General features: G+C 41.1%; 1 long non-coding RNA gene across 1 annotated transcript; it reads left to right on the plus strand.

The window, feature by feature from the left end:
* The first annotated feature begins 8,961 nt into the window (after positions 1-8,961).
* Positions 8,962-11,622, plus strand: LOC111270828 (uncharacterized). Its single transcript, XR_002686493.1, has 3 exons — positions 8,962-9,043; positions 9,559-9,651; positions 10,911-11,622. It is a non-coding gene; the product is annotated as an uncharacterized LOC111270828 (long non-coding RNA).
* Positions 11,623-13,626: the final 2,004 nt, after the last annotated feature.

A 13,626-nucleotide genomic window follows, 5' to 3' on the forward strand; every position in this document is an offset into this window, starting at 1 on the left:
GTACAATATCAGTGGGGTGCTGACGTCGGGGACAGTGTAGTTTTTTGGCATAATTATGGCGTGAAACAGAAACCAACAGTAGATAGGAAAGTTTAGGAATTGTTCTAAGAGTCCGAAGGGGCAGGAGGGTAACAAGACATCAGACAATAGGGTGTCGGTGAATCAAGATAGTCTCGGGCGAAATCTTCGTTCGACTACTCCTTCCAGCCGCTGCTGTCGTCAGCATATCGGTTGTCATTGACTCTTCTTTTTCTTCTTCTCCTCATTATCACGTATTGTCGTTTTGTCAATTTGTGAAATGGCTTACGTTAAACTTGAATCTGTTTGGGCATGACGACGACAGTCGTTAGCAGAAATTCATTGGTATCGCGGGCCTTACTTCTCAATAGTAATCCGTCGCTCCTCTCAATGAGGATGCGAATGAATGAATGAATGAATGAATTTATTTGACTGTGGGAGAAGCTCCGAAAAGGAATAGACCAACACCGTTGGTTACTTTTCAAACGTCATTTATATACTACTGAGACCATTCGTAGTGGGTTGTCGGAGGCATTTCTAAGGCTTATGAAAAAAAAGCGTGACCGAGAAGGCGGGATCTTGGTATTCGGAATTGAGAATCAGCAATGTGGCAGCTCGTATGATATCCATAATATACAGGGAACTAGAGAAAAGAGATTTTTAATTAAGTCATGTCTGCAAGGCTTCTATAGCTGTTACATGCATTCGATTATCGCGTAAAAGCTGCTATTTGTTGCTCTGCAATTTCGACATTGTATTAAAATAAAAAAAAACTAATGTTGATTTATAGGTTGCCCCATGTATATGTAGCAGTCATTACGTACAATGTGTTTGCCACACGGTAAATAAAAACACTTTGTTTCTCTTTGTAATTTTACAATTGCGTTGTTTCACCAAATTTTGCTGCAGCAGTGTCTTTAATTGTCCTCCATCCGAGTATCGACGTTGCACACGATGTTGTCATAACCCAGAAATCCTTCAGCTCTATATAGCAACAAAAAAAATTGTAAGGTAACGCCCGTTAATGGGACACCTGTTGAAGGAGCTTCAAAAGGGTTGAAATAAAGAAAATTTCATATTTAGAAAGTATGAACGAAGCTGACTGCATTTGACTATCGTGGTCCAGTCGTGTCCAGTCATAAAGCCTGCATGGGATGCTTAAATTGAGCTCGTTTTACGCGTCTACCCAAGAAGCCCAACGTTTATCGCATAGTGACATTTGAAATACTATTGCTTAAGTTCAGGTTATTCGCTTAACTTCCTCAAGTTTCAATTCGGAAACAAGAGTTTGTTTATTGAAGATGAGAAACTCATCGAATTTTTCGAAAACAAACGGATTTGTTCTTCCAGTTGTTCCAGGTTTGTTCTTGCAACATTTCTTCAAAGGAAATGCACCATACTGAGAAGAGAACGTACTGTCCTTCGGTGAAGTTAGTTCTTATGAAACTTAGATGACTATTTAATTCGATGGCTGATTACATATTTACACAAGCGAAGAAAAATGTATGTTTTTGTTAAATAGTGATTTACTTTCCCATACTTTCAAACGTAGCAGACCATGTTCCACTACCAACTGATATGTTCGGCAAGGGAAACCCTTACGAATATGCGTATCGTTTGTCATTGCGCTTCTGTAGTTCGCATATTACTATTGAGCAAACGTTATAGAGTAGCTAGCCTAAGGACTTCTACCACGCGTTCGTTTCTGAATTGCTTTGGTTTTCTGACCTCAGACTACACAACATTCGGTAAAGGTAGAGAAAGCGTTACTTTATTCCAGGTGACGACTCTCCTGATCGATTCCTATTATCAGCTATAGTGACGCATTTTCCGTAAGTGACGTTTTCGGTGATCTTCATTAAGGTCAGAGGATGAACATTATCAAAACATAATGTTTCGGTTCCCAAAAAAAAGGTTCGATTAAAATATCAAACTAAAAAAATAACTAGAACTAGAAAGCTCATTTAAATAGAATTTACTTACGCTTCTTTTTTATCTGCATTTTTTGTTGCTGTTAAGAATAAACGCCCATAATTTGATGAATCTCTCAGTAATAGAGCAGGCCAAATGGTGATGTGTGGGTCAAAATGCTTTCTTCACTGGCCTATCGCTTCATTCAGCCTTAGATTCGATTAGTGATGGGTAAATCGTACTGATCCCCGATCGATTAGTTCAATCTCTGAACTCGCAGTCACCTCAAGAGGTCTACTCTACACTCTAGCATTCATGCAGTTACACTAGTTTGTACACGCTTGAAAGGAAGACAAGTTTATAAATTTTGCATACTGAAACTACGACCTATTTACAAGTTCTGTCAATCAGAATAAATGTAACAAAATAACATATTTTTTAATTAGAACGATCTTTAATGTTATCCGGCTATATAACATCGATAAGGATAAATCTTGAAAGAAAGTTCATTTCCGAACGTATTGGTGATAAATGGGCGTAAAAATGTAATGGACGTCTAAATGGGTAAGTAAAAAATCGCCGGCATTGGAAAAGGCAATGTTCAGTAGGAGCCCGGTTATTTGTCCCAGGAAGTAGGTGGGCTAAATTTAGGTTTACATTGATTAATTCGCTCTGACTCTAATGATTTGATGCTCGTTGTAACAACTGAACGTTCTGTCTCCCGAAGGCTCGTACGTGGCGAAAAGTCTCGCTTCTACTGTTTCCTACTTAGCGTCGTGTCGGCAGCGTATATAGCGGCTACGGGAAAACAACCTTTTCCATAGCCTGTAGTGAGTTTTTCAGCCAATGGATGTATATGGCTTGGCGTTTTTTTGTAAACCGAATTTTTCGGCAGAGAAAAAACCTGGAATTGTATGATTTGTTATTGTTGTTTTTTGACACTTCTTGTAATCTATTTGGGAGTCTGCTCGCTGTACATAACAACGATTTGTTTGAACGAATATAAAGCTATTTCTGAAATAGTTCTGAGGTAAGAGGGAGTTTAATTAAACACGTATAGATGATTCCGTAAATTCGTTCTTGAAGTGGACGCCATTTACTCGAACGATAAGGATAAACATCAAAAACTAGTTGCAAATCGGAGATTCTGCGTTGTCTACGCATTATTTTCATATCTCTCGATTTACAACCTCTCCTTTACGCATATAAATAAGAAGTTCCAAAAGTTTTTCTGTGGACTGCAATTCTATGAAAAAATGCATTTTGTTCTACGTCTGGTTTTATTGCTTTCGTTAAGTATTGGTTTAGAGGGCTGCTCCCTTCCAGCATCAAACGAAGTGCTTCTGTGGGCAATCTTTAACTCCAACCACCAGGTTTCTTACATTTATTAGGAGAAACACGTTACCTATGTATTATCACTGGGTCTCTTCTCTCCAATCCGGCACAATCCTCTGCCCGCTCTGCTAATTATAAAGACGCATCGGGTACTGATTGCTTCTGATTCCTCTACTATGATAACGGCGTCTCTTCCATCTTCTCCTTTATCTCTCTTTCTGTTCCGAGATATCCGGGCACATTTTCGAGTCTGCATTAGATTCGCGCTCACTTAAATGTCTCCATTTGAAGGCGGGGTGGCGAATCCGAGAAAGGAACGCGCTGGCCCCTCCTCGCGCTTGGGTGTGGCGACTCGTCTCTAGAAAGTTAGGTTTCATTGTCCCTCCAGTCGGGAGCTATTAAAAGTTTACCCCGCGTCAACACACGGCACCATGAACCGCTACGTTCCCTTCTCGGTAAAAGTACCTTGATCGGCTGTGGTTGCAGCCGCTTAGCTGCCGACGGTCAATCGTTGGCCACTGGCGTTAGCTGTCTGTCATAGTGCAGTGAGTTGGGAAAACCTGACGAGCAAGCACACGACAGGCCACACAGCGGCGGCCAAAAAGTTCTTGGGGACGGACGGAGGGGTGTGGAGGTCTTTCTTTAATTTGATAACATAACGACGCTTGTCGCTCAAGCACAATTGTTAGATCTGAAACTTAGTCAAGTTGAGTTGCTAGCAGTGAATAACCGCTCCGGGCTCGAAGACAAAGGTTCGCTGCTGCACGGAAAACGCAGTGTCAGCAGCTGACCAAACCCGTCGTTGCCAGCGCCTCATTGTTGTCCGTCGATCGAGGCATTTCGCGAACATAGGAAGCGAAGAAAGGAGCAAACGTAACTCAGATACTCATATGGCCTAGATGCCTAAGCTTTTACGTAGAGAGACTCAAAACATGCGGTTGTAGGCCGACCGCGAGTGTTCAACTGAAGACAGTTAGAAGCCCCTGAGTGGTTCATAGCGAACTATGCTGATGTTTAGTTTTATCACAATTAGTATCTTGTTTTGTATCGATAAGTATTAATCCCAATAAGGTATGCGTTCTTATTGAGCAAGACTCTAGTGCATAAAACAGGTTTCGTGAATATAAATTTCATTTTATTAAATCCTAATTAAGTTTCCGATCAAAATCGGCTTAGCAGCATAGTTGTGCCCTTAAACCAAATTCGACCTATAAGGACTCATTAGAAGATACAAACATTTCACCTACTCTGCATGTTCTCTATTTCTATAAAAAAAAAAAGAGAAAAAAAAAACAAGAGCTTTTGAAATAGAAATACAATAATCTGTCTTTCGAGCGGATACATAATAATTAACCAAAGCTTCAGTCAATGCAGTACTATCGGCCTGGAGCCTACCTTAGTTTAAGGCAATTTAATAAAATTGTATAACAGGTATGATTATCGATAGAAGATGGTTAATAGATGTAGTCCATTAGTCGATCGGTGGAATTCTACATTTTTCGTTGTAGGTAGACTGTTTATTCCCCGTCATTTCTGTCATCTAGGTTTGCTATCGTGATATGGACCCTTAATCTCAGCAGACAAATGAGCACAACGAGGTCCAAGAAATTACGCGTGCAATTGAGATGGGACACACAAAAAAGACGATATGTAAGGCGTTAGAATGTGTGTTTATCTATCAATCCTGTTAACACCTCGACATGCAAAGCGGCCTCATGTCTAAATTTAATGTATTATAAGAAAATCAATGGGGACAAAAATAATCACTGATAATTAATACCAAGTCAGAAAATACTAAACGGAAAAGAACTGACAATCCCGTTCTTGTTCATTACTTTATTGCAATCGCATACAAAATGAATGGTTCGTATACGTAAACGATGCCGACCACTTTCACGTTGACTTCGTATGAAAATGTCGGCTACATTTAAAAGCCGTTGTATCTGTTTCGTTCACGACGTTATCAATGTGAATCTTTCAACGGCACGTTCAAATTGTGTCTTCATGTCTGACCAGCGGGCATTTCAGAATATGCACACTTTTACCCGTACTGCACAATTCGATTTTCCAAGACACAAGTTTCGAAAGTCTGACTAAGGCTGCACACGCTGGTGCCTGCCTAGGCTAGTGTAGGTAAGCTGTGTTTCATTAGACAGATGTGCCTTTTGAGTAACCGCTTGACCTTTTTCACGCTGAACGGGAACAGGTATGAAACGGGTATACCCTGGCCAGTTCTGGGGGACCTAATTCTCTCCGGCCCACAAATTTTCTCCGCTTATTAGTTAAAATAGAAGGGAAGCTTTTCTTACTTGGAGAAGCAACTAGCTCGTCTGCATATCAGCCCTGTTTTATAGCTTCGTTGGCCATTCTCATAATAAGGGGTGTATGCGGCCGCCTACACGTATAATTTGCACAGCAACCCACGCTCTTGGCACCACCTCGTCATGTACCCTGGAACCATCCTACATTTTTAGCCGAAAAATAGGAAAAAAATCCAGAGAGGCAAAGAGATTAGTGACTCATTTGTACTTTCGCAAAGAGGCACAAACGCTGGAAAATCTAATGAAAATTCTGTACAAGCCGTGCAAAAAGCTGAATACTCTTCGAAGCGTATAACCGTAATAAAAAAAGAAAACAGACCTTTTTTAAGCAACTGATATCCACAGTAAAAAAAAAACTTCCTGTCATATTTATGCATTATTTATTTGGCCTCTTTTCTAGAAATCGTTACTTTGTTAATGCTTGTCTTGAAAACAAAGTCAGCTAAATAAAGGACTTAATCATTATAAACAATAATAACAACAACGGCAACTTGGCAAAAACGTTAAGCTCTATGGCAAGCAACTTGTTCATGGACAGCTTCCCTAGGATTTGCGGCCGGTATCCAGGTTGTGCTACAAGTGGCCCATCTTACATGGCAGTCACAGAATCTGTTCACAAAAATCGAAACCCAAAGCCGCCAGGCGTCATTTGGCGAGTTATATCCTCTGTTCATATTCGCCTGTAGGGGTTCGCGTTCCGCTGCTGATCTCAAACACACGTTATGCCGTTATTTCAAGACCTCTATTTATTGCTGCAATCGCATTCGACTTGGCGCTTCCTTCATAAGCCCCTGTCACCTCTCTGGGAATTCCCAGCGTTTACCAGAAGACCTCATACAATACGGTGTTCTCCACGTGTCACGAACATACATCTCATAGCAGCTCGCCGAACCCGAACCACACTCTTTCTTCCACGAACGCATCGTTCCATAAACGCAATGCGACTACACCCAATGCTATAAATAGTTCTGTCAGACCACTAGTGCTACGATCCTCCATACTCCCCCACCTTTCCATCGGCCACCCACATTTCTTCGTTCAGCCGCCCCCTTTTGGTCCAGCAGATGCACAACGTAAGTAACACAAGCAGCTGCGCCAGTGTCATAAAGGCGCAATATTAACTTTAGCTGGTTAGTGGAGCAGTCGAACGGGTCTGCGGTATTAGCAATGGCGACCTGCTCCATGGCTAAGTCCACGCAGTTGACATAGCCTGAGGAAAATAAAGGTGTCCTGGGGTTTAGTGTTCGATGCTGTTCTGTGGCGACCAGCGAGGTTCAATGCTGGGCCTAATTTCTTCCGCTGTAGCCGTCGTTGGTACTCGGTAGAAATCGCTGACGTAGATCGTTTGTCGGGATGGAGCGTTTTCGCTAAACGCTGCGATGTAATGAGTGTCGCCGGAAACCTACAAAAGTTCGGGCAGCGAGGCCTCGAGCTCATTCGACCCATAGAGAAGAACAGATCTTGCTGTTGCCGACGGAGGCCGCTGGCGGTAACGAAGATGGACGCGTTTACGAACGCGACGTCTGGCATTTCGAGCGAGCGAGTGACCAGCGGGTACGCGAAAAAGCTGTTCTATTCGATGGACGGCCGTTTGGGGGCGCCGGCCGAACTGAGGCTGAATTGAAACTGGACCCAGCTCCGCAGTAGAGAGCATTGTCCCAAGTTTGGCCCCGAAACGAGCTAAAACTAGTCCGAAACACTTTGCTAGCAACAGGGACAAAAGAAACAAAGGAATTTATTGTTTTGTATTTTTCGAAATAGTCCTTCACACCTTACATACGCGTCTCTTTGCGTTCATGTATTCTTATTCAAATATAAATAACCCCTGCTGGTAAGTTAGAAGTCGGTCTATAATATTTGATGCTGCTTGTCCCTTCCTTAGGACTAGGAAGGAACGCTAGGTTAGAGGCTATTTGGGCCGGATTTCAAACCTCGAATAGTAGGTTGCTCATGCGAACGTGTCCGATACAAAACTAGCCTCATCAGTGCTGTAGTGTCGATGACCATTGCATATCCCTTTTGAATTGTTGTAAGAAATAATACGAGTAAAAACTCTGTTTCAAGCATGTAAATTATCAACGCGTTACTCTGTGCATTATTGTGATCACGCGTAAAAGTTTCAGTACCAGTTGTAAGCCCAACGATGACAGTCGATTCGTACTATCAATGGACATCATGAAGAAACAACTAAGGGTAAAACAGGACTATGTGCTCAATATATAACAAAAAGTAAATTCTATTTTGAGTCAGCCTGAATCGTACAAATATATACAAAAAAAAAAAATATATATATATATATATATATATATATATATATATATATATATATATATATACCTCAAATTACAAAGTTCAAGGCTAACAGTTACTTCAGACTACTATAATAGCAAAGTTTTGTCTCATTACCCGCATGAATGACGGAGATGCGTTTCCTAATGACAACTGTTGCACGAAGACGTTATAATTGACATGGCGGATTTTAAATATGTCGTGAGAAGATGAATTGGACATTGTAGCTGTTAGACAACACACAAGCAATTACATGTTCCTTGTGATACTGTAGTAATAACGTGTTTGCATTGGAAACATTACGACACGTTACCTGGGGAATATAATTTCGAAACACGTTCCGCCTCACACTGAAATGGGTCATTTATCTGAAACAGTGTTTAGCGGCAACGACGCTGGACGTAAAAAACTGTAGCACCTATTTGTGTATTGTGTCTGCCTACTAATTTTAAGGATATTTAGTGATAAGCTGTAATCAGGTGCGAAATTAGGCTCAGACAAATACGCTTCGTGAGGCTGAGGAATATCGCCAATCAAATAAAGCAGTAACTCCTAGCGGTAGCAGCAGTAGCATACATGAAATCAAGCCAAGGCCTAGTCGTATATCCATACGTCTTTAGTCATTTCATCAGTCGAGATCTGTGTCGAGCTACTCATTTACAGAATAACCACCATAAATCAATGCTGCTTCCCAAAAGTATCATAAAGTCACGTATTCACGGGGCTCTCTAGAACGTTTGCACCAGAGAGGAACAAAAAGTTTCACCTGTTTATCCTATTCATCTGATAAAATTTTTTTCGTTTGCTGCATTCCCTGAAGTTTTCCCTACTAAAGCTATTAATGTGCAACACTTAACATATGGAAACTTTGAACTCCGGGATACATACATTTCTTCTGCTATCGTTTGCCTCATATCGATTTTGATGTAAAACTAAAAGAGTTCTGATACCGAACGAAAACGATTCCATCCTGAAACGCCTGTTTATCTCCTGGTATTTCCGCCCAGGGCGAAACAACTTTTGAACAAGCTAGATGGCCAGCCATCTTTTGAAATTTCCCGCGCAAACTTTGTTGTGAACAAGATGTCACCAAAGGAACGCACTCTGTCTAATCTTCGTGACCCCCTCAAGTGTCATCATTAGCCGTTAACCCAAGCGTTTAGTGAGTGGTACAGATCGTTCCGACGTGAATTTCATTTAGCCCACGATATTCCTGGTGATTAAAGAACGTTGTCTAACTCAACCGTACGGTGCTCGTGCCTCCATCCGCCCAGTTGGCACAACAATATAAACTTTGATAGAACGATTGACAAGTTCTTCGACAGAGGCTCTACAGTTGTTTGAAAGCGAATTCAATTAAATCACGGGATACCTGCGGATCTCACTTGCCGATTCGCTTTGTGACGAACTAGTAGAGACACTATTTTGTCAGCCAAAATTTGGGCTAAATTACTATAATATATGCTATATTTTTTATTTTTTTTTAATTGAGATTTCTCTCGATCGCTTCCTTTTTATAGTACTCGAATTAGTTGTATGCCTCCCCCGTCGAAGTTGATTTACAATAAATGGTAGACCAGCTTGTCATTTTGTTAGCTTGCTTCACACGGAAGTGGCTTTCCTTGAAAATTCCTGCGTACTGAATCCAAATAATACATATTATGACACGTAATTATCTTTTCAGGTCAAATCTACGTCGTATTATAGCCTTCTACCAGGCAGTCTAATTATCTACACCTTCCGAAGAAGCGGAGTGATCTTAGTAATTTACGTCACGGTAACGATAGCTGTCAAGCACGCTGCTGCGCTGGTTCAAATTTTAGCATTAGCTAAATAATCACCAGAATTAAGTAAACGGGAAGATAAAGGATTTAGAAAAAAAAAAAACGAATAAAAGAGAATAACAAGTCATAATCAAGATAAGCAGGTGTTTTTATAGTTTTTGTTCGCATGGTTGCCATGCCTGAGTGGTGGTTTGACCTATAATATGGACCATACCTAAAAGAGAACTTGTTCATTCCCAAAAGATATTCTTTGTCTAACGAGTGATCTGTCCATACATGCAGATACCCAAATATAAACATACGAAAATGATGCTATCATATGCTGACAATGGCAAAGGAAGACAGAAGAAATCGCATATTTATGTCCTCCGGCCGCGCATGCCGAGGTTTTCTCGATTACACTGTTCAAAAAACTGAAAAATTGGACGCTTTGAGGCATTCCAACCACCCAAGGGCCAGCCAAAACTAAAAACTTTTATTATACACTTCGTCATTTAATACACCCAATTTAATTCAAAAGTACCACTATTTGCTTTAGTGTTAATTGAAAGAATTCACGTACTTTCAGATAGCTTTTCGCGAGCTTATCACGGATGACTATGACTGCGCATGCGGAAGCTACCGTCGGCCGTTATTTAATCATCTTACAATCGAATATAACCCTTATATTCACTCCGATCACAGTACATACAACAGTTCTTGACCGAATGACCGAACAGTCATTGCTGTCACCGCACTCCCTGGTGGCTGATCCTGTTAGTCGGGACTTCTGTCCGTTTCCCAACTAGGCGAATTTTCTTCTCATCCAGAAAATAACAACAAACACAGACACGTTTTTCGTGATATCAGCAGCATCATTGTACTAGCCGTCGTTGTTTTTGATTTTACCGGCCGAGGACTGGGTCGATTACGTAGCAGATAGCAACAAAATGCTTTTGCAAATGCCCGGGACAAACCGAGCGAATCATCCGTTCCGGATACCTTTCCCCCTTTGCCCTACGCCACCTCGGAGAGGGTGGAATTTGTTCCGTTCGCTAAAGCAGCTCCCGAATAGTCGCTCTAAACAACGCGACTGTTCGGACCATTGTATTATTACAACTGTTCTTCCTCTTCAAGGGGCCTCGAACCCCTACGTTTTCCATTGCATAAAAACAATGCTAGCAGCAACATCGCGCAAGTGATAGTGCAGCAGAGCCCCCGGCAATGGGGTCCTGGATGCCACTAAGCGTTTTCTCCTTTTCCTCATTTTTAGGGGCTCTTATTCGGTTCAGCTACTGATGCTGCTGCTATTGCCGAAATGATAATGAGGGTGAACGAGTGACGATGATACCGAAGGTGACGCTCTAATACTACCTGGCTCCTTTGGCTGCTGGCGCCGCCGTACTCACGCTCGCGTCGTTTCATTTGTCGGTTTCCCGGCTGATCGCCACCGAACACCGCTTGACCATACGATCCATACGTCGGTCTCGCATTAGAGAATGAAGTTGCTCGCTAGTAGTATCGGAAGAACGGAGCGTTCATTTAATTTGGGCAGCGTCAGTTGTTGTGACCGGAAAAGGAGGAAGTGGTGCTTACATGCATCGGCGATCGAGTGGTTTAGTGAACGGCAGTGATAAAGGTCACAGCTCCAGACACTGCGCAAATGACTACAGGAAGGGCTAGGGCGCCGAAAAGGCTCAGTGAGTAAGTGATTACCTGTGAGAGGCTGCATTAGACCACTGTGGCAGGGACCAACGCGGCCCGATGTTGGAGTTGCTCTTGGCCGTTTTCGGGTATTATTGCTAATGGTTGTAAGCACGGAGCCGCAATAGGGTCATGTATTATTACTTGTATTGCTCTGTTGTAATTATTATTTCATTTTTACTGTTGGAACTGAATGATTTTCACTGCTTGACTCGTATAATAACGAAGGGCAGAATAAATATGAAATATCTAGATTCACTTACCGAGAAGCGTCCGGACTACTTTTTACAACACATACACATTCGTACTATATGTATATCGATTACATTTAATAAGTTGGCTTATTGCAATTTTTTCGTTGCAGTCAACTCCAATAAATAATCCAGTGATTGCATTACCTTATTTTAGCAATTGTGTTACTTCAATAATTCACTAAGTATATTAAGATCAATGCTGCATGTAACTATGCATATTTGTAGTCTGATCGGACATATAAATTCTATGGACACTCTTACCCACATCATGCTGGTATCGTTTTCTCTAAACGTTCTCGCGAGAGAAAAAAACAAAGACAAAAATCACATTTACATATATACTAATGTTTACTTGTGCACATATATAAAGTAGAAAAAGTGCGGGTGTCGTTAACTCGATTCTACACGCAACGTTGTAGAACGACATGCATGTGGAAGTTGACCGTATGTATGAACGATATGTAAGTTCATTTGCGTCCTTTGTCCTCGGACCCGCCTGAACGCCTGCGCCCGCGTATGGGAAGTGGTAGCGTTGCGAGTTTTGGCCCAGCAATAAAAACTGGCGAACGTCGGATGTGATACTGTAAAAGGAAAGGTTCGCCACTGTTTGTCATCAGCAGAGGTGTCAAAGGTTAATGGAAGACTGCGCTAAAGGTTAGGAAAATTGATGGATTCTATGTAAAATACATTGTTGCAATGAATATTCATATGAGAGTGAAAAGGCCAACTGACTATAAGCAAATTATTTAGGTGCGCTGTGCATTTTCCGGATTTCCTTCCGTAGGCCGGCATTCGTTGAAGGAATCTTCTGACACGTGCTGATTTTGCGCGTTTTCTACGCCGCACCCGTGGACACGTTGCCGACACGAAGCGAAATAAAATAGAAGGGAGCTTTTTCTAGTTATATCGGTGACTGATTGTATTATTACCGAATTGTAGACAATGGTACATAGTAGTCCTTAATGAATAGCTTGTTTTTAATTGCGGCTTGCTTCAGATTAACCACACCGTTGACTCCATGGGTTTAGTAAGTCAAATACGGCTGCATAAATATCCATGTATTGACTATCCCAAGTACCTTAGTTTATATGTACTCGCAAGACAGTCCATGGGCCCACCCGCAATATTAGTATTTATATGTTCGACTTAAACTGAAATCTTTTGTTCGTTGACCGCGATGACCTCGCTAAATAGATACTTTAGTTAACAGCTTTGCGGATGAATCGTCTGATAGCCAGCCGATAGGTTCTGATAGCCAGCTGATAGGCTCTGATAGCCAGCTGATAGGCTCTGATAGTCAGCAATTTGTGTTAGGTTGTTTGCGAACAACATCTATGCCAACCATAAGGAAATGAATCGTGTTGGATTTCAAGAATGAATAAACATTAGGCCTCTACTACTGTTTAATTGAACTGGGTGGCGGCCGCCGCCGCCGATAATGCTATCGATATACTCTAACCTAAATTCTGTCTGGTAAACACAATCTAACTTAACAAATTATTTAACGAAAACTGTTGACATCTACTAACGATACTTGATAAATACAAATTTGGGAAACTAAAAAAACATTGTCGTCACTTAAGACGCAATAGGGATTGTCATGTGATTATTTAATGAAGTAACTATTCGCAGAGGATTTCTGATAAGCGCTCCCAGCAAAAACAATCCACATGTAAATTAATAATTAACATAAAACAAACATCAATCCCTTTCGCACCCTCTATCGTTTTAGTTGGTGCAAGATCAATCAGAAATTCTACCGAAAACACGTAATGCAAAGACATATATAAGAAATGTTAAAGTCTCTACTTAATGCTTCTACGGGGAGTGGATAATATGATTTAAGAAATACTTATACTTGAGTAAAACTCCTTTCATTTCACGACGAGGCTCCGTTGTAGATCGTTCACTGTTTTCAAATAAGATTCGAAAATTCGGATTATGTAGAACAGCTAGAGTAAAAAATACATTTTTTCCGTAACGTAATTTTTTCTTTTTTTTTTTAACCATATTATTTGAAAAAGTTCCTGA

Source organism: Varroa jacobsoni, unplaced genomic scaffold, assembly GCF_002532875.2.
Source record: "Varroa jacobsoni isolate VJ856 unplaced genomic scaffold, vjacob_1.0 contig00132, whole genome shotgun sequence".
Lineage (NCBI taxonomy): Eukaryota > Metazoa > Arthropoda > Arachnida > Mesostigmata > Varroidae > Varroa > Varroa jacobsoni.